General features: G+C 43.2%; 1 protein-coding gene across 15 annotated transcripts in view; it reads right to left on the bottom strand.

The window, feature by feature from the left end:
* Nucleotides 1-22,242, bottom strand: part of PPFIBP1 (PPFIA binding protein 1) — a 650,864-nt gene that overhangs the window by 484,347 nt on the left and 144,275 nt on the right. The window lies entirely within an intron of this gene.

Here is a 22,242-nt window from a genome sequence, read left to right as displayed (position 1 = left end):
CCATCTTAGTTGAGAGTTGCAAGAGAATGACTGGGTATGGCAGTGAGGGGAGGAGCTATATAGCAGCTCTGCTGTGGGTGATCCTCTTGCAACTTCCTGTTGGGAAGGAGAATATCCCACAAGTAATGGATGATCCGTGGACTGGATACACTTAACAAGAGAAAGAGGCCCCTAAAATTATACGATGGTGATCTAACCACCAAGTCAGAGATAGTCGAACACTGGGATTTAAGGATATTAATTGTGATATCTTTGTATAATCCCTGCACCACTGGTTCAGCATACAAAGCTGGAGAGACCTAAAACTTCCATGCACATAGCTACTTAAGGGAATGATTGAGACTGAAGGTTCCGACAAGCTGAAACCAATTTTAATCTTCTCTTGGCTGTTAGAGACATGTCTGGACACTGAATCTATCTGGAAACCTAAAAAGGAGACCCTTGTCTGAGGAATCAAAGAACTTTTTGGTAAATTGATCCTCCAACCATGTCTTTGAAGAAACAACACTAGTTGATTCGTGTGAGATTCTGCAGAATATAAAGACTGAGCTAGTACCAAGATATCGTCCAAATAAGGAAACACTGCAATACCCCGTTCTCTGATTGCAGAGAGTAGGGCACTGAGAACTTTTGAAAAGATTCTTGGAGCTAAGAGCGACAAATTGGTAATGCTTGTCTAGAAAAGAGAATCTCAGAAACTGATAATAATCTGGATTATTTGGAATATGAAGATATGCATCCTGTAAGTCTATTGTGGACATATAATGCCCTTGCTGAACAAAAGGCAGAATAGTCCTTACAGTCACCATTTTGAAAGTTGGCACTCTTACATAACAATTCAAAATTTTCAGATCCAGAACTGTCCTGAATGAATTTTCTTTCTTTGGGACAAAGGATAGATTTGAATAAAACCCAGACCCTGTTCCTGAAACGTAACTGGTATGATTACCCCTGAAAGATCCAGGTCTGAAACACACTTCAGGAAAGCCTGAGCGTTTACTGGATTTGCTGAGATGCGTGAGAGAAAAAAAATCTTCTCACAGGAGGTCTAACTCTGAATCCTATTCAGTACCCTTGAGAGACAATACTCTGAATCCATTGATTTTGGACAGAATCTGCCTAAATTCCTTGGAAGAATCTTAATCTGCCCCCTACCAGCTGAGCTGGAATGAGGGCCGCACCATCATGCAGACTTGGGGACTGGCTTTGATTTCTTAAATGGTTTTGATTTTTTCCAACTTGAAGGTTTCCAATTGGAACCAGATTCTTTGGGGGAAGGATTAGGATCTGTTTCCTGTTGCGCTAAACTTTCCAACCAAAAAGTTGATGCAGCTGACCAGAATATAAAACATAATTTATGCTTACCTGATAAATTCCTTTCTTCTGTTGTGTGATCAGTCCACGGGTCATCATTACTTCTGGGATATAACTCCTCCCCAACAGGAAATGCAAGAGGATTCACCCAGCAGAGCTGCATATAGCTCCTCCCCTCTACGTCACTCCCAGTCATTCGACCAAGGACCAACGAGAAAGGAGAAACCAAGGGTGAAGAGGTGACTGTAGTATAATTTAGAAAATATTTGCCTGCCTTTAAAAAACAGGGCGGGCCGTGGACTGATCACACAACAGAAGAAAGGAATTTATCAGGTAAGCATAAATTATGTTTTCTTCTGTTATGTGTGATCAGTCCACGGGTCATCATTACTTCTGGGATACCAATACCAAAGCAAAAGTACACGGATGACGGGAGGGCTAGGCAGGCTCATTATACAGAAGGAACCACTGCCTGAAGAACCTTTCTCCCAAAAATAGCCTCCGAAGAAGCAAAAGTGTCAAATTTGTAAAATTTGGAAAAAGTATGGAGCGAAGACCAAGTTGCAGCCTTGCAAATCTGTTCAACAGAGGCCTCATTCTTAAAGGCCCAAGTGGAAGCCACAGCTCTAGTAGAATGAGCTGTAATTCTTTCAGGAGGCTGCTGTCCAGCAGTCTCATAGGCTAAACGAATTATGCTACGAAGCCAGAAGGAGAGAGAAGTAGCCGAAGCCTTTTGACCTCTCCTCTGACCAGAGTACACGACAAACAGGGAAGACGTTTGTCGCAATTCCTTAGTTGCCTGCAAATAGAACTTGAGGGCACAAACTACATCCAGATTGTGCAGAAGACGTTCCTTCTTTGAAGAAGGATTCGGACACAAGGAAGGAACAACGATCTCTTGATTGATATTCCTGTTAGTGACTACCTTAGGTAAGAACCCAGGTTTTGTACGCAGAACTACCTTATCCGAATGAAAAATCAAATAAGGAGAATCACAATGTAGAGCTGATAACTCAGAGACTCTCCGAGCCGAAGAAAACAGAATTTATGTTTACCTGATAAATTACTTTCTCCAACGGTGTGTCCGGTCCACGGCGTCATCCTTACTTGTGGGATATTCTCTTCCCCAACAGGAAATGGCAAAGAGCCCAGCAAAGCTGGTCACATGATCCCTCCTAGGCTCCGCCTACCCCAGTCATTCGACCGACGTTAAGGAGGAATATTTGCATAGGAGAAACCATATGATACCGTGGTGACTGTAGTTAAAGAAAATAAATTATCAGACCTGATTAAAAAACCAGGGCGGGCCGTGGACCGGACACACCGTTGGAGAAAGTAATTTATCAGGTAAACATAAATTCTGTTTTCTCCAACATAGGTGTGTCCGGTCCACGGCGTCATCCTTACTTGTGGGAACCAATACCAAAGCTTTAGGACACGGATGATGGGAGGGAGCAAATCAGGTCACCTAGATGGAAGGCACCACGGCTTGCAAAACCTTTCTCCCAAAAATAGCCTCAGAAGAAGCAAAAGTATCAAACTTGTAAAATTTGGTAAAAGTGTGCAGTGAAGACCAAGTCGCTGCCCTACATATCTGATCAACAGAAGCCTCGTTCTTGAAGGCCCATGTGGAAGCCACAGCCCTAGTGGAATGAGCTGTGATTCTTTCGGGAGGCTGCCTTCCGGCAGTCTCGTAAGCCAATCTGATGATGCTTTTAATCCAAAAAGAGAGAGAGGTAGAAGTTGCTTTATGACCTCTCCTTTTACCGGAATAAACAACAAACAAGGAAGATGTTTGTCTAAAATCCTTTGTAGCATCTAAATAGAATTTTAGAGCGCGAACAACATCCAAATTGTGCAACAAACGTTCCTTCTTCGAAACTGGTTTCGGACACAGAGAAGGTACGATAATCTCCTGGTTAATGTTTTTGTTAGAAACAACTTTTGGAAGAAAACCAGGTTTAGTACGTAAAACCACCTTATCTGCATGGAACACCAGATAAGGAGGAGAACACTGCAGAGCAGATAATTCTGAAACTCTTCTAGCAGAAGAAATTGCAACCAAAAACAAAACTTTCCAAGATAATAACTTAATATCAACTGAATGTAAGGGTTCAAACGGAACCCCCTGAAGAACTGAAAGAACTAAGTTGAGACTCCAAGGAGGAGTCAAAGGTTTGTAAACAGGCTTGATTCTAACCAGAGCCTGAACAAAGGCTTGAACATCTGGCACAGCTGCCAGCTTTTTGTGAAGTAACACAGACAAGGCAGAAATCTGTCCCTTCAGGGAACTTGCAGATAATCCTTTTTCCAATCCTTCTTGAAGGAAGGATAGAATCTTAGGAATCTTAACCTTGTCCCAAGGGAATCCTTTAGATTCACACCAACAGATATATTTTTTCCAAATTTTGTGGTAAATCTTTCTAGTTACAGGCTTTCTGGCCTGAACAAGAGTATCGATAACAGAATCTGAGAACCCTCGCTTCGATAAGATCAAGCGTTCAATCTCCAAGCAGTCAGCTGGAGTGAGACCAGATTCGGATGTTCGAACGGACCTTGAACAAGAAGGTCTCGTCTCAAAGGTAGCTTCCATGGTGGAGCCGATGACATATTCACCAGATCTGCATACCAAGTCCTGCGTGGCCACGCAGGAGCTATCAAGATCACCGACGCCCTTTCCTGATTGATCCTGGCTACCAGCCTGGGGATGAGAGGAAACGGCGGGAATACATAAGCTAGTTTGAAGGTCCAAGGTGCTACTAGTGCATCCACTAGAGCCGCCTTGGGATCCCTGGATCTGGACCCGTAGCAAGGAACTTTGAAGTTCTGACGAGAGGCCATCAGATCCATGTCTGGAATGCCCCACAGTTGAGTGACTTGGGCAAAGATTTCCGGATGGAGTTCCCACTCCCCCGGATGCAATGTCTGACGACTCAGAAAATCCGCTTCCCAATTTTCCACTCCTGGGATGTGGATAGCAGACAGGTGGCAGGAGTGAGACTCCGCCCATAGAATGATTTTGGTCACTTCTTCCATCGCCAGGGAACTCCTTGTTCCCCCCTGATGGTTGATGTACGCAACAGTTGTCATGTTGTCTGATTGAAACCGTATGAACTTGGCCCTCGCTAGCTGAGGCCAAGCCTTGAGAGCATTGAATATCGCTCTCAGTTCCAGAATATTTATCGGTAGAAGAGATTCTTCCCGAGACCAAAGACCCTGAGCTTTCAGGGATCCCCAGACCGCGCCCCAGCCCATCAGACTGGCGTCGGTCGTGACAATGACCCACTGTGGTCTGCGGAAGGTCATCCCTTGTGACAGGTTGTCCAGGGACAGCCACCAACGGAGTGAGTCTCTGGTCCTCTGATTTACTTGTATCCTCGGAGACAAGTTTGTATAGTCCCCATTCCACTGACTGAGCATGCACAGTTGTAATGGTCTTAGATGAATGCGCGCAAAAGGAACTATGTCCATTGCCGCTACCATCAAACCTATCACTTCCATGCACTGCGCTATGGAAGGAAGAGGAACGGAATGAAGTATCCGACAAGAGTCTAGAAGTTTTGTTTTTCTGGCCTCTGTCAGAAAAATCCTCATTTCTAAGGAGTCTATTATTGTTCCCAAGAAGGGAACCCTTGTTGACGGAGATAGAGAACTCTTTTCCACGTTCACTTTCCATCCGTGAGATCTGAGAAAGGCCAGGACGATGTCCGTGTGAGCCTTTGCTTGAGGAAGGGACGTCGCTTGAATCAGAATGTCGTCCAAGTAAGGTACTACAGCAATGCCCCTTGGTCTTAGCACAGCTAGAAGGGACCCTAGTACCTTTGTGAAAATCCTTGGAGCAGTGGCTAATCCGAAAGGAAGCGCCACGAACTGGTAATGCTTGTCCAGGAATGCGAACCTTAGGAACCGATGATGTTCCTTGTGGATAGGAATATGTAGATACGCATCCTTTAAATCCACCGTGGTCATGAATTGACCTTCCTGGATGGAAGGAAGAATTGTTCGAATGGTTTCCATTTTGAACGATGGAACCTTGAGAAACTTGTTTAAGATCTTGAGATCTAAGATTGGTCTGAACGTTCCCTCTTTTTTGGGAACTATGAACAGATTGGAGTAGAACCCCATCCCTTGTTCTCCTAATGGAACAGGATGAATCACTCTCATTTTTAACAGGTCTTCTACACAACGTAAGAATGCCTGTCTTTTTATGTGGTCTGAAGACAACTGAGACCTGTGGAACCTCCCCCTTGGGGGAAGCCCCTTGAATTCCAGAAGATAACCTTGGGAGACTATTTCTAGCGCCCAAGGATCCAGAACATCTCTTGCCCAAGCCTGAGCGAAGAGAGAGAGTCTGCCCCCCACCAGATCCGGTCCCGGATCGGGGGCCAACATTTCATGCTGTCTTGGTAGCAGTGGCAGGTTTCTTGGCCTGCTTTCCCTTGTTCCAGCCTTGCATTGGTCTCCAAGCTGGCTTGGCTTGAGAAGTATTACCCTCTTGCTTAGAGGACGTAGCACTTTGGGCTGGTCCGTTTCTACGAAAGGGACGAAAATTAGGTTTATTTTTGGCCTTGAAAGGCCGATCCTGAGGAAGGGCGTGGCCCTTACCCCCAGTGATATCAGAGATAATCTCTTTCAAGTCAGGGCCAAACAGCGTTTTCCCCTTGAAAGGAATGTTAAGTAGCTTGTTCTTGGAAGACGCATCAGCTGACCAAGATTTCAACCAAAGCGCTCTGCGCGCCACAATAGCAAACCCAGAATTCTTAGCCGCTAACCTAGCCAATTGCAAAGTGGCGTCTAGGGTGAAAGAATTAGCCAATTTGAGAGCATTGATTCTGTCCATAATCTCCTCATAAGGAGGAGAATCACTATCGACCGCCTTTACCAGCTCATCGAACCAGAAACACGCGGCTGTAGCGACAGGGACAATGCATGAAATTGGTTGTAGAAGGTAACCCTGCTGAACAAACATCTTTTTAAGTAAACCTTCTAATTTTTTATCCATAGGATCTTTGAAAGCACAACTATCCTCTATGGGTATAGTGGTGCGTTTGTTTAAAGTGGAAACCGCTCCCTCGACCTTGGGGACTGTCTGCCATAAGTCCTTTCTGGGGTCGACCATAGGAAACAATTTTTTAAATATGGGGGGAGGGACGAAAGGAATACCGGGCCTTTCCCATTCTTTATTTACAATGTCCGCCACCCGCTTGGGTATAGGAAAAGCTTCTGGGAGCCCCGGGACCTCTAGGAACTTGTCCATTTTACATAGTTTCTCTGGGATGACCAACTTGTCACAATCATCCAGAGTGGATAATACCTCCTTAAGCAGAATGCGGAGATGTTCCAACTTAAATTTAAACGTAATCACATCAGGTTCAGCTTGTTGAGAAATGTTCCCTGAATCAGTAATTTCTCCCTCAGACAAAACCTCCCTGGCCCCATCAGACTGGTTTAGGGGCCCTTCAGAACCATTATTATCAGCGTCGTCATGCTCTTCAGTATCTAAAACAGAGCAGTCGCGCTTACGCTGATAAGTGTGCATTTTGGCTAAAATGTTTTTGACAGAATTATCCATTACAGCCGATAATTGTTGCATAGTAAAGAGTATTGGCGCGCTAGATGTACTAGGGGCCTCCTGAGTGGGCAAGACTCGTGTAGACGAAGGAGGGAATGATGCAGTACCATGCTTACTCCCCTCACTTGAGGAATCATCTTGGGCATCATTGTCATTGTCACATAAATCACATTTATTTAAATGAGAAGGAACTCTGGCTTCCCCACATTCAGAACACAGTCTATCTGGTAGTTCAGACATGTTAAACAGGCATAAACTTGATAACAAAGTACAAAAAACGTTTTAAAATAAAACCGTTACTGTCACTTTAAATTTTAAACTGAACACACTTTATTACTGCAATTGCGAAAAAATATGAAGGAATTGTTCAAAATTGACCAAAATTTCACCACAGTGTCTTAAAGCCTTAAAAGTATTGCACACCAAATTTGGAAGCTTTAACCCTTAAAATAACGGAACCGGAGCCGTTTTAACTTTAACCCCTTTACAGTCCCTGGTATCTGCTTTGCTGAGACCCAACCAAGCCCAAAGGGGAATACGATACCAAATGACGCCTTCAGAAAGTCTTTTCTATGTATCAGAGCTCCTCACACATGCGACTGCATGTCATGCCTCTCAAAAACAAGTGCGCAACACCGGCGCGAAAATGAGGCTCTGCCTAATGATTTGGGAAAGCCCCTAAGAATAAGGTGTCTAAAACAGTGCCTGCCGATATAATCTTATCAAAATACCCAGATTAAACGATTCCTCAAGGCTAAATATGTGTTAATAATGAATCGATTTAGCCCAGAAAAAGTCTACAGTCTTAATAAGCCCTTGTGAAGCCCTTATTTACTATCTTAATAAACATGGCTTACCGGATCCCATAGGGAAAATGACAGCTTCCAGCATTACATCGTCTTGTTAGAATGTGTCATACCTCAAGCAGCAAGAGACTGCTCACTGTTCCCCCAACTGAAGTTAATTCCTCTCAACAGTCCTGTGTGGAACAGCCATGGATTTTAGTAACGGTTGCTAAAATCATTTTCCTCATACAAACAGAAATCTTCATCTCTTTTCTGTTTCTGAGTAAATAGTACATACCAGCACTATTTTAAAATAACAAACTCTTGATTGAATAATAAAAACTACAGTTAAACACTAAAAAACTCTAAGCCATCTCCGTGGAGATGTTGCCTGTACAACGGCAAAGAGAATGACTGGGGTAGGCGGAGCCTAGGAGGGATCATGTGACCAGCTTTGCTGGGCTCTTTGCCATTTCCTGTTGGGGAAGAGAATATCCCACAAGTAAGGATGACGCCGTGGACCGGACACACCTATGTTGGAGAAATAGCCATTAAAAATAGAACTTTCCAAGATAACAGTTTAATGTCAATGGAATGAAGGGGTTCAAACGGAACTCCTTGTAAAACGTTAAGAACCAGGTTTAAACTCCATGGTGGAGCAACAGTTTTAAACACAGGCTTGATCCTAGCTAAAGCTTGACAAAAGGCCTGGACGTCTGGATTTTCTGACAGACGCTTGTGCAACAAAATGGACAGAGCTGAGATCTGTCCCTTTAAAGAACTAGCCGATAAACCCTTATCTAAACCTTCTTGTAGAAAAGACAATATCCTAGGAATCCTAACCTTACTCCAAGAGTAACCTTTGGATTCGCACCAATATAAGTATTTACGCCATATTTTATGGTAAATCCTTCTAGTAACAGGCTTCCTAGCCTGTATTAAGGTATCAATAACTGACTCAGAAAAACCACGCTTTGATAAGATCAAGCGTTCAATTTCCAAGCAGTCAGCTTCAGAGAAGTTAGGTTTTGATATTTGAATGGACCCTGAATCAGAAGGTCCTGTCTTAGAGGTAGAGACCAAGGCGGACAGGATGACATGTCCACTAGATCTGCATACCAAGTCCTGCGTGGCCATGCAGGTGCTATTAGAATCACTGATGCTCTCTCCTGTTTGATTCTGGCAATCAATCGAGGAAGCATCGGGAAGGGTGGAAACACATAAGCCATCCTGAAGGTCCATGGTGCTGTCAAGGCATCTATCATAACTGCTTCCGGATCCCTGGATCTGGACCCGTAGCGAGGAAGTTTGGCGTTCTGACGAGACGCCATGAGATCTATTTGTGGTTTGCCCCAACGTCGAAGTATTTGGGCAAAGATCTCCGGATGAAGTTCCCACTCTCCCGGATGAAAAGTCTGACGACTCAAGAAATCCGCCTCCCAGTTCTCCACTCCCGGGATGTGGATTGCTGACAAGTGGCACGAGTGAGACTCTGCCCAGCGAATTATCTTTGATACTTCCATCATTGCTAGGGAGCTTCTTGTCCCTCCCTGATGGTTGATGTAAGCCACAGTCGTGATGTTGTCCGACTGAAACCTGATGAACCCCCGAGTTGATAACTGGGGCCAAGCCAGAAGGGCATTGAGAACTGCTCTCAATTCCAGAATGTTTATTGGAAGGAGGCTCTCCTCCTGATTCCATAATCCCTGAGTCTTCAGAGAATTCCAGACAGCGCCCCAACCTAGTAGGCTGGCGTCTGTTGTTACAATTGTCCAGTCTGGCCTGCTGAATGGCATCCCCCTGGACAGATGTGGCCGAGAAAGCCACCATAGAAGAGAATTTCTGGTCTCTTGATCCAGGTTCAGAGTAGGGGACAAATCTGAGTAATCCCCATTCCACTGACTTAGCATGCACAATTGCAGAGGTCTGAGATGTAGGCGAGCAAAAGGTACTATGTCCATTGCCGCTACCATTAAGCCGATCACCTCCATGCATTGAGCTACTGACGGGTGTTGAATGGAATGAAGGACACGGCATGCATTTTGAAGCTTTGTTAACCTGTCTTCTGTCAGGTAAATCTTCATTTCTACAGAATCTATCAGAGTCCCCAAGAAAGGAACTCTTGTGAGTGGAAAGAGAGAGCTCTTCTTTTCGTTCACCTTCCATCCATGCGACCTTAGAAATGCCAGTACTAACTCTGTATGAGACTTGGCAGTTTGAAAGCTTGGAGCTTGTATCAGAATGTCGTCCAGGTATGGAGCTACCGAAATTCCTCGCGGTCTTAGAACCGCTAGAAGAGTACCCAGAACCTTTGTGAAGATTCTTGGAGCCGTAGCCAATCCGAATGGAAGAGCTACAAATTGGTAATGCCTGTCTAGAAAGGCAAACCTTAGATACCGGTAATGATCTTTGTGAATCGGTATGTGAAGGTAAGCATCCTTTAAATCCACTGTGGTCATGTACTGACCTCTTTGGATCATGGGTAAAATTGTCCGAATAGTTTCCATTTTGAACGATGGAACTCTTAGGAATTTGTTTAGGATCTTTAAATCCAAGATTGGCCTGAAAGTTCCCTCTTTTTTGGGAACTACAAACAGATTTGAGTAAAACCCTTGTCCTTGTTCCGACCGCGGAACCGGATGGATCACTCCCATTAATAAAAGATCTTGTACGCAGCGTAGAAACGCTTCTTTCTTTATCTGGTTTGTTGACAACCTTGACAGATGAAATCTCCCTCTTGGGGGAGAAGATTTGAAGTCCATAAGGTATCCCTGAGATATGATCTCTAGCGCCCAGGGATCCTGAACATCTCTTGCCCAAGCCTGGGCGAAGAGAGAAAGTCTGCCCCCCACCAGATCCGGTCCCGGATCGGGGGCCCTCGATTCATGCTGTCTTAGGGGCAGCAGCAGGTTTCCTGGCCTGTTTGCCCTTGTTCCAGGACTGATTAGGTCTCCAGCCTTGTCTGTAGCGAGCAACAGTTCCTTCCTGTTTTGGTGCAGAGGAAGTTGATGCTGCTCCTGCTTTGAAATTACGAAAGGAACGAAAATTAGACTGTCTAGTCTTAGCTTTGGCTTTGTCCTGAGGCAGGGCATGGCCTTTACCTCCTGTAATGTCAGCGATAATCTCCTTCAACCCGGGCCCGAATAAGGTCTGCCCCTTGAAAGGTATATTAAGCAATTTAGATTTAGAAGTAACATCAGCTGACCAGGATTTTAGCCACAGTGCTCTGCGTGCCTGAATGGCGAATCCTGAATTCTTAGCCGTAAGCTTAGTTAAATGTACTACGGCTTCCGAAATGAAAGAATTAGCTAGTTTAAGGACTCTAAGCCTGTCCGTAATATCGTCCAGCGTAGCTGAACTAATGTTCTCTTCCAGAGATTCAATCCAGAATGCTGCAGCAGCCGTGACCGGCGCGATGCATGCAAGGGGTTGCAATATAAAACCTTGTTGAACAAACATTTTCTTAAGGTAACCCTCTAGTTTTTTATCCATTGGATCTGAAAAGGCACAGCTATCCTCAACCGGGATAGTGGTACGCTTAGCTAAGGTAGAAACTGCTCCCTCCACCTTAGGGACCGTTTGCCATAAGTCCCGTGTGGTGGTGTCTATTGGGAACATTTTTCTAAATATTGGAGGGGGTGAGAACGGCACACCGGGTCTATCCCACTCCTTAGTAACAATTTCAGTAAGTCTCTTAGGTATAGGAAAAACATCAGTACTCGCCGGTACCGCAAAATATTTATCCAACCTACACATTTTCTCTGGTATTGCAACTGTGTTACAATCATTCAGAGCCGCTAAAACCTCCCCTAGTAATACACGGAGGTTCTCCAGTTTAAATTTAAAATTTGAAATATCTGAATCCAATCTGTTTGGATCAGAACCGTCACCCACAGAATGAAGCTCTCCGTCCTCATGCTCTGCAAGCTGTGACGCAGTATCAGACATGGCCCTAGTATTATCAGCGCACTCTGTTCTCACCCCAGAGTGATCACGCTTGCCTCTTAGTTCTGGTAATTTAGCCAAAACTTCAGTCATAACAGTAGCCATATCTTGTAATGTTATCTGTAATGGCCGCCCAGATGTACTGGGCGCCACAATATCACGCACCTCCCGGGCGGGAGATGCAGGTACTGACACGTGAGGTGAGTTAGTCGGCATAACTCTCCCCTCGCTGTTTGGTGAAATTTGTTCAATTTGTACAGATTGGCTTTTATTTAAAGTAGCATCAATACAGTTAGTACATAAATTTCTATTGGGCTCCACCTTGGCATTGGAACAAATGACACAGGTATCTTCCTCTGAATCAGACATGTTTAACACACTCGCAATTAAACTTGCAACTTGGCTACAGTCTTATTTAACAAAAAACGTACTGTGCCTCAAAGAAGCACTAAACGATTAAATGACAGTTGAAATAACGAACTGAAAAACAGTTATAGCATCAATCCTTGTAAAACAACACAATTTAGCAAAGGTCTGTTCCCATTAGCAAAGCAAAATCAATTAAATCTGAAAGCATAAAAAAATTACTGAGTAACGTTTTTTATCACAGTCAATATATAAGTCTCACAGCTCTGCTGAGAGAATCTACCTCCCTCAAAAGAAGTTTTGAAGACCCCTGAGTTCTGTAGAGATGAACCGGATCATGCAGGAAATACAATGAGTAACTGACTGGAAATTTTTGATGCGTAGCAAAGAGCGCCAAAAAAACGGCCCCTCCCCCTCACACACAGCAGTGAGAGAGAAACGAAACTGTCACAATTAGAATAAGCAACTGCCAAGTGGAAAAATAGTGCCCAAACATTTATTCACTCAGTACCTCAGTAAATGCAAACGATTCTACATTCCAGCAAAAACGTTTAACACAATTAATACCTATTAAAGGTTTAATGTACTTTTTACAGAGTAATTCCAGTGAGTAAAGTATACATACATGACATATTATCGGTATGGCAGGATTTTCTCATCAATTCCATTGTCAGAAAATAAAAACTGCTACATACCTCTATGCAGATTCATCTGCCCGCTGTCCCCTGATCTGAAGCTTTACCTCTCCTCAGACGGCCGAGAACAGCAATATGATCTTAACGACTCCGGCTAAAATCATAGTAAAACTCTGGTAGATTCTTCTTCAAACTCTGCCAGAGAGGCAATAACACACTCCGGTGCCATTGTAAAATAACAAACTTTTGATTGAAGTCATAAAAACTAAGAATAATCACCATAGTCCTCTTACACATCCTATCTAGTCGTTGGGTGCAAGAGAATGACTGGGAGTGACGTAGAGGGGAGGAGCTATATGCAGCTCTGCTGGGTGAATCCTCTTGCATTTCCTGTTGGGGAGGAGTTATATCCCAGAAGTAATGATGACCCGTGGACTGATCACACATAACAGAAGAAATAGGCTTTCCTTAGATAGGATTCAAGTTTCCTATCTAAAGGATCTTTAAAGGAAGTACTATCTTCCATAGGAATAGTAGTACGTTTAGCAAGAGTAGACAAACAAATGCACTTAGCTTTGGTAGAACTGTTATCAGGCAGCAGGGTTCCAACAGTGGTTTCTGAGACAGGATCAGATTGAGACATCTTGCAAATGCAAGAGAAAAAACAACATATAAAGCAAAATTATCAATTTCCTTATATGGCAGTTTCAGGGATGGGAAAAAAATGCAAACAGCATAGCCCTCTGATAGAGAAAAAGGCAAGAGGCCTATAGGAATGGGGTTTTAAATAATAAAAATATTTGCCGCCAAGTATGACGCACAACGCACACAGAAATTTTCTGGGCACTAACAACATCCGGAAATGACACACTCGCATCATTAAAGACGCAACCTTGTAAAAGGAACTCGGCGTCAACTAAGACGCCGGAAATGACAAATTTTGTGTCATCGAACGTAACTTCGCGCCAAAAAACATAATTTATGCTTACCTGATAAATTCCTTTCTTCTGTTGTGTGATCAGTCCACGGGTCATCATTACTTCTGGGATATTATCTGCTCCCCTACAGGAAGTGCAAGAGGATTCACCCAGCAGAGTTGCTATATAGCTCCTCCCCTCTACGTCACCTCCAGTCATTCGACCAAAGACCAACGAGAAAGGAGAAGCCAAGGGTGTAGTGGTGACTGGATTATAATTTAAAAAAAAATGTTTACCTGCCTTAAAAAAACAGGGCGGGCCGTGGACTGATCACACAACAGAAGAAAGGAATTTATCAGGTAAGCATAAATTATGTTTTCTTCTGTTATGTGTGATCAGTCCACGGGTCATCATTACTTCTGGGATACCAATACCAAAGCAAAAGTACACGGATGACGGGAGGGATAGGCAGGCTCATTATACAGAAGGAACCACTGCCTGAAGAACCTTTCTCCCAAAAATAGCCTCCGAAGAAGCAAAAGTGTCAAATTTGTAAAATTTGGAAAAAGTATGAAGCGAAGACCAAGTTGCAGCCTTGCAAATCTGTTCAACAGAGGCCTCATTCTTAAAGGCCCAAGTGGAAGCCACAGCTCTAGTAGAATGAGCTGTAATTCTTTCAGGAGGCTGCTGTCCAGCAGTCTCATAGGCTAAACGAATTATGCTACTAAGCCAGAAGGAGAGAGAGGTAGCCGAAGCCTTATGACCTCTCCTCTGACCAGAGTACACGACAAACAGGGAAGACGTTTGTCGAAAATCCTTAGTTGCCTGCAAGTAGAACTTGAGGGCACGAACTACATCCAGATTGTGTAGAAGACGTTCCTTCTTTGAAGAAGGATTTGGACACAAGGATGGAACAACAATCTCTTGATTGATATTCCTGTTAGTGACTACCTTAGGTAAGAACCCAGGTTTAGTACGCAGAACTACCTTGTCTGAATGAAAGATCAGATAAGGAGAATCACAATGTAAGGCTGATAATTCAGAGACTCTTCGAGCCGAGGAAATAGCCATTAAAAATAGAACTTTCCAAGATAACAATTTTATATCAATGGAATGAAGGGGTTCAAACGGAACGCCCTGTAAAACGTTAAGAACTAAGTTTAAACTCCATGGCGGAGCAACAGTTTTAAACACAGGCTTGATCCTAGCTAAAGCCTGACAAAATGCCTGGACGTCTGGATTTTCTGACAGACGCTTATGTAACAAGATGGACAGAGCTGAGATCTGTCCCTTTAATGAGCTAGCCGATAAACCCTTTTCTAAACCTTCTTGTAGAAAGGACAATATCCTAGGAATCCTAACCTTACTCCAGGAGTAATCTTTGGATTCACACCAGTATAGGTATTTACGCCATATTTTATGGTAAATCTTTCTAGTAACAGGCTTCCTAGCCTGTATCAGGGTATCAATAACCGACTCAGAAAAACCACGTTTTGATAAAATCAAGCGTTCAATTTCCAAGCAGTCAGCTTCAGAGAAGTTAGATTTTGATGTTTGAATGGACCCTGTATCAGAAGGTCCTGTCTTAGAGGTAGAGACCAAGGCGGACAGGATGACATGTCCACTAGATCTGCATACCAAGTCCTGCGTGGCCATGCAGGTGCTATTAGAATCACTGATGCTCTCTCCTGTTTGATTTTGGCAATCAATCGAGGAAGCAGCGGGAAGGGTGGAAACACATAAGCCATCCTGAAGTTCCAAGGTGCTGTCAAAGCATCTATCAGAACCGCTCCCGGATCCCTGGATCTGGATCCGTAGCGAGGAAGTTTGGCGTTCTGGCGAGACGCCATGAGATCTATCTCTGGTTTGCCCCAACGTCGAAGTATTTGGGCAAAGACCTCCGGATGAAGTTCCCACTCCCCCGGATGAAAAGTCTGGCGACTCAAGAAATCCGCCTCCCAGTTCTCCACTCCCGGGATGTGGATTGCTGACAGGTGGCAAGAGTGAGACTCTGCCCAGCGAAATATCTTTGATACTTCCATCATTGCTAGGGAGCTTCTTGTCCCTCCCTGATGGTTGATGTAAGCTACAGTCGTGATGTTGTCCGACTGAAACCTGATAAACCCCCGAGTTTTTAACTGGGGCCAAGCTAGAAGGGCATTGAGAACTGCTCTCAATTCCAGAATGTTTATTGGCAGGAGACTTTCCTCCTGACTCCATTGTCCCTGAGCCTTCAGAGAATTCCAGACAGTGCCCCAACCTAGTAGGCTGGCGTCTGTTGTTACAATTGTCCAGTCCGGCCTGCTGAATGGCATCCCCCTGGACAGATGTGGCCGAGAAAGCCACCATAGAAGAGAGTTTCTGGTCTCTTGATCCAGATTCAGAGTGGGGGACAAATCTGAGTAATCCCCATTCCACTGACTCAGCATGCACAATTGCAGCGGTCTGAGATGTAGGCGTGCAAAGGGAACTATGTCCATTGCTGCTACCATTAAGCCGATCACCTCCATGCATTGAGCTACTGACGGGAGTTGAATGGAATGAAGGACACGGCATGTATTTAGAAGCTTTGTTAATCTGTCTTCTGTCAGATAAATCTTCATTTCTACAGAATCTATAAGAGTCCCCAAGAATGGAACTCTTGTGAGAGGAAAGAGAGAACTCTTCTTTTCGTTCACTTTCCATCCATGCGACCTTAGAAATGCCAGAACTAACTCTGTATGAGACTTGGCAGTTTGAAAGCTTGAAGCTTGAATCAGAATGTCGTCCAGGTACGGAGCTACCGAAATTCCTCGCGGTCTTAGTACCGCCAGAAGGGCACCCAGAACCTTTGTGAATATTCTTGGAGCCGTAGCCAATCCGAATGGAAGGGCTACAAACTGGTAATGCCTGTTTAAGAAGGCAAACCTTAGATACCGGTAATGATCTTTGTGAATCGGTATGTGAAGGTAAGCATCCTTTAAATCCACTGTGGTCATGTACTGACCCTTTTGGATCATGGGTAAGATTGTCCGAATAGTTTCCATTTTGAACGATGGAACTCTTAGGAATTTGTTTAGGATCTTTAAATCCAGGATTGGCCTGAAAGTTCCCTCTTTTTTGGGAACCACAAACAGGTTTGAGTAAAACCCTTGTCCTTGTTCCGACCGCGGAACCGGATGGATCACTCCCATTAATAATAGATCTTGTACACAGCGTAGAAACGCGTCTTTCTTTATTTGGTTTGTTGACAACCTTGACAGATGAAATCTCCCTCTTGGGGGAGATAATTTGAAGTCTAGAAGGTATCCCTGAGATATGATCTCTAGCGCCCAGGGATCCTGGACATCTCTTGCCCAAGCCTGGGCGAAGAGAGAGAGTCTGCCCCCCACTAGATCCGGTCCCGGATCGGGGGCCCTCGGTTCATGCTGTCTTAGGGGCAGCAGCAGGTTTCCTGGCCTGCTTGCCCTTATTCCAGGACTGGTTAGGTTTCCAGCCTTGTCTGTAACGAGCAACAGCTCCTTCCTGTTTTGGTGCAGTGGAAGTTGATGCTGTTCCTGTTTTGAAATTCCGAAAGGGACGAAAATTAGACTGTCTAGCCTTAGCTTTGGCTTTGTCTTGAGGTAGAGCGTGGCCCTTACCTCCTGTAATGTCAGCAATAATTTCTTTCAAACCGGGCCCAAATAAAGTTTGCCCCTTGAAAGGTATATTAAGTAATTTGGACTTAGAAGTTACATCAGCCGACCAGGATTTTAGCCACAGCGCCCTACGTGCCTGAATGGCGAATCCTGAATTCTTAGCCGTAAGTTTGGTTAAATGTACTACGGCCTCCGAAATGAATGAATTAGCTAGTTTAAGGACTCTAAGCCTGTCCGTAATGTCGTCCAGCGTAGCTGAACTAAGGTTCTCTTCCAGAGACTCAATCCAAAATGCTGCCGCAGCCGTAATCGGCGCGATGCATGCAAGGGGTTGCAATATAAAACCTTGTTGAACAAACATTTTCTTAAGGTAACCCTCTAATTTTTTATCCATAGGATCTGAAAAAGCACAGCTATCCTCCACCGGGATAGTGGTGCGCTTAGCTAAAGTAGAAACTGCTCCCTCCACCTTAGGGACCGTTTGCCATAAGTCCCGTGTGGTGGCGTCTATTGGAAACATCTTTCTAAATATTGGAGGGGGTGAGAACGGCACACCGGGTCTATCCCACTCCTTAGTAACAATTTCAGTTAATCTCTTAGGTATAGGAAAAACGTCAGTACTCGCCGGTACCGCAAAGTATTTATCCAACCTACACATTTTCTCTGGTATTGCAACAGTGTTACAATCGTTAAGAGCCGCTAAGACCTCCCCTAGTAACACACGGAGGTTTTCCAATTTAAATTTAAAATTTGAAATATCTGAATCCAATCTGCTTGGATCAGAACCGTCACCTACAGAATGAAGCTCTCCGTCCTCATGCTCTGCAAGCTGTGACGCAGTATCAGACATGGCCCTAGAATTATCAGCGCACTCTGTTCTCACCCCAGAGTGATCACGCTTGCCTCTTAGTTCTGGTAATTTAGCCAAAACTTCAGTCATAACAGTAGCCATATCTTGTAATGTTATCTGTAATGGCTGCCCAGATGTACTAGGCGCCATAATATCACGCACCTCCCGGGCGGGAGATGCAGGTACTGACACGTGAGGCGAGTTAGACGGCATAACTCTCCCCTCGCTGTTTGGTAAAATTTGTTCAATTTGTACAGATTGGCTTTTATTTAAAGTAGCATCAATACAGTTAGTACATAAATTTCTATTGGGCTCCACCTTGGCATTGGAACAAATGACACAGGTATCTTCCTCTGAATCAGACATGTTTAACACACTAGCAATAAACATGCAACTCGGTTACAATCTTAATTAACAAAAACGTACTGTGCCTCAAGAAGCACTAAACGATTAAATGACAGTTGAATATAATGAACTGAAAAACAGTTATAGCATCACTCTTTAAATACAACACAACTTTTTAGCAAAGGTTTGTTCCCATTAGTAAAATAACACAAATTAAATTTTAAACATAAAAATTACAGAGCAACGTTTTAAATCACAGTCACTATATAAGTCTCACAGCTCTGCTGAGAGAATCTACCTCCCTTCAAAGAAGTTTGAAGACCCCTGAGTTCTGTTAGAGATGAACCGGATCATGCAGAAAATACAAGAGTAACTGACTGGAAATTTTTGATGCGTAGCAAAGAGCGCCAAAAACGGCCCCTCCCTCTCACACACAGCAGTGAGAGAGAAACGAAACTGTCATAATTAAAACAAGCAAACTGCCAAGTGGAAAAATAATGCCCAAATATTTATTCACTCAGTACCTCATTAATGCAAACGATTCTACATTCCAGCAAAAACGTTTAACATGAAAAATACCTATTAAAAGGTTTAATGTACTTTTACAGAGTAATTCCGGTGAAATACCATCCCCAGAATACTAAAATGTAGAGTATACATACATGTTCATTATAACGGTATGGCAGGATTTTCTCATCAATTCCATTCAGAAAATAAAAACTGCTACATACCTCAATGCAGATTCAACTGCCCGCTGTCCCCTGATCTGAAGTTTTTACCTCCCTCAGATGGCCGAGAAACAGCAATATGATCTTAACTACTCCGGTTAAAATCATAAGAAAAACTCTGGTAGATTCTTCTTCAAACTCTGCCAGAGAGGTAATAACACGCTCCGGTGCTATTGTAAAATAACAAACTTTTGATTGAAGTTCTAAAAACTAAGTATAATCACCATAGTCCTCTCACACCTCCTATCTAGTCTTTGGGTGCAAGAGAATGACTGGAGGTGACGTAGAGGGGAGGAGCTATATAGCAACTCTGCTGGGTGAATCCTCTTGCACTTCCTGTAGGGGAGCAGATAATATCCCAGAAGTAATGATGACCCGTGGACTGATCACACATAACAGAAGAAATCTTGCGCCAAGAATGATGCAATATACTTTTTTACAATATACATTTTGCGCTCTCGCGAGCCTAATTTTGCCCGCGAAATCTAATGAAAAACAGTCAATTTGAAAAAACACTATACCCCAGGTAAGAAAAATATTTTTCCTAAAAAATGCTTTTCACAAATATGAAACTGATAGTCTGCAAAAGGAAATATACATAAACCTGACTCATGGCAAATATAAGTACAATACATATATTTAGAACTTTATATTAATACATAAAGTGTCAAACCATAGCTGAGAGTGTCTTAAGTAATGAAAACATACTTACCGAAAGACACCGATCCACATATAGCAAATAGCCAAACCAGTACTGAAACGGTTATCAGTAGAGGTAATGGAATATGAGAGTATATCGTCGATCTGAATAAGGGAATCTCCACGACCGATAACAGAGAACCTATGAAATAGATCTCCCGTGATGAAAACCATTGCATTTAATAGGTGATACTCCCTTTACATCCCTCTGACATTCACTGTACTCTGAGAGGAACCGGGCTTCAGCATGCTGAGAAGCGCATATCAACGTAGAATCTAAGCACAAACTTACTTCACCACCTCCATAGGAGGCAATGTTTGTAAAAACTGAATTTTGGGTGTGGTGAGGGGTGTATTTATAGGCATTTTGAGGTTTGGGAAACTATGCCCCTCCTGGAAGAACTGTTTATCCCATACGTCACTAGCTCATGGCCAATTACATGAAAGAAAACAATATGCTTTGAATTTCGTATAGATTTGTTACGATTTTCTACAATATGCCTTAAAGGGACATTAAACACTTTGAGATGGTAATATAAAATAATAAATCGTATATATAAAAAAACTCTGCTATATACTTTCATTATATATTTTGTCCTTCTTGTCCTGCAATTCCATTCTGAAACTGTTTTTTTAATTCCTGTTAGAAATGGAAGTGCAGAATACTTTTATATTCCAAACAGCCATTGGCTGCACACTCTAGTGACCTATTTATAACTGTCCCTAATTGGCCACAGCAGAGAAGGTAACCTAAGTTACAACATGGCAGCTCCCATTGTTTTATAGACAGTAAAACAATACACTTATTTTGTCACTAAACAACTAATAAAACTTTAAAATATACATCTACATGTTCTTCTCAGACTAAACTTTTCTTTAAATGCATCATTCTATCTAGCATTTATTTAGTGTTTAATGTCCCTTTAAATAGATTTTTCCTGCATAATTTCAATACAAATGTTATTTTTAGTGTTCATTTTTTTATTTTTGGCAGAACATTTTTGTTAAATTATTTTTAATGAGATTTAACATTCCAATTTTTTACTGCACTTTTTATTAGAAATCCTAATTTATTAGTTATTAGCCCCTTAACGACGGCAACATGCCCTGTACACCACCCGTTGCAAGAGCCTCCCATCGCTTACAGCTGCGGTCCCCTAAATAATTAAGCAAGAGGAAGGCTTATTAATAACACCTGTCCAATCAGGATGATTGTAATAGACCACCTTTAAGGTGACAAAGAAAATTAAGGTAGCAGTAGTTATGCGATTTTATAAAAATCAGTTGCAGGATTCAATGAGCAACCAATAGGAGCATTTGCCCTTTGATAAATCTGCCCAACAATATGAAAAACAATATCCCTTGCCAAATACTATAGGATCATTACCAAATGTTAAATATTGTTGTATGAATATTAAATTATCTAGGGCCAAATTACTAATTGTGCTGGTATTGCAAGTTAGGCACAATGCGAACGCGATCTCGCAGTCGCATTGCTAGGAAGCATTTCACTCACGAGAGCTCGCTTCCATAGGCTCCAATGGGAGCCTTTTACGGATGCCGTCAGAGACGGCATCAGAACCTAAGCACAGTGAAGGGAGGTAAGTAGTGCAGCGATGGCCGCAAATATAAATATATATGTATATGACAAAATACATATACATTTATGTGTTAATATGTGTATAAATTGTACACATATTAGCACATAAATATATGTATATAAGCATATTCATATATTAACTGGGAAAACACATTTCAAATAGACCGCAATGTAAAGGCCATTTTTTTTTTCTACACACCTCACTCCCACCAACTTTACCCCCAAAGGCCTGGTGCAATAATTTTATTAAAAAAGTAAAAATGCTACAGTACATTGGGGCAAATTTATCAAGCTCCGAATGGAGCTTGATGCCACGTGTTTCTGGCGAGCCTGCAGACACGCCAGAAACAGCAGTTATGAAGCAGCGGTCACAAAGACTGCTGCTCCATAACCTGTCTGCCTGCTCTGAGCAGACGGACAGACATCGCCGGAAATCAATAGGCCGCCAGCAAGGGGGGTATCAATCAACCCGATCGTACTCGATCGGGTTGATTTCCGGCGATGTCTGTCCGTCTGCTCAGAGCAGGCAGACAGGTTATGGAGCAGCAGTCTTTGTGACCGCTGCTTCATAACTGCTGTTTCTGGCGTGTCTGCAGGCTCGCCAGAAACACGTGGCATCAAGCTCCATTCGGAGCTTGATAAATTTGCCCCAATGTACTGTAGCATTTTTACTTTTTTAATAAAATTATTGCACCAGGCCTTTGGGGGTAAAGTTGGTGGGAAATCTTGTGAGCTGCTGGTGCAATGCTGAATACGGCGAGCTTATTGCTCGCTGTATTCAGCGAGGGCTGTCGGACCTGATCAGCTCTGTAGGATCAGGTCCGACAGACCTGTATAAATTGGGGCCATTGTATTTTGGGAGCATTGTA

The sequence above is a fragment of the Bombina bombina genome, chromosome 6 (genome assembly GCF_027579735.1).
Source record: "Bombina bombina isolate aBomBom1 chromosome 6, aBomBom1.pri, whole genome shotgun sequence".
Taxonomy (NCBI): domain Eukaryota; kingdom Metazoa; phylum Chordata; class Amphibia; order Anura; family Bombinatoridae; genus Bombina; species Bombina bombina.
This window is presented reverse-complemented; position numbering and strand designations above follow the sequence as displayed.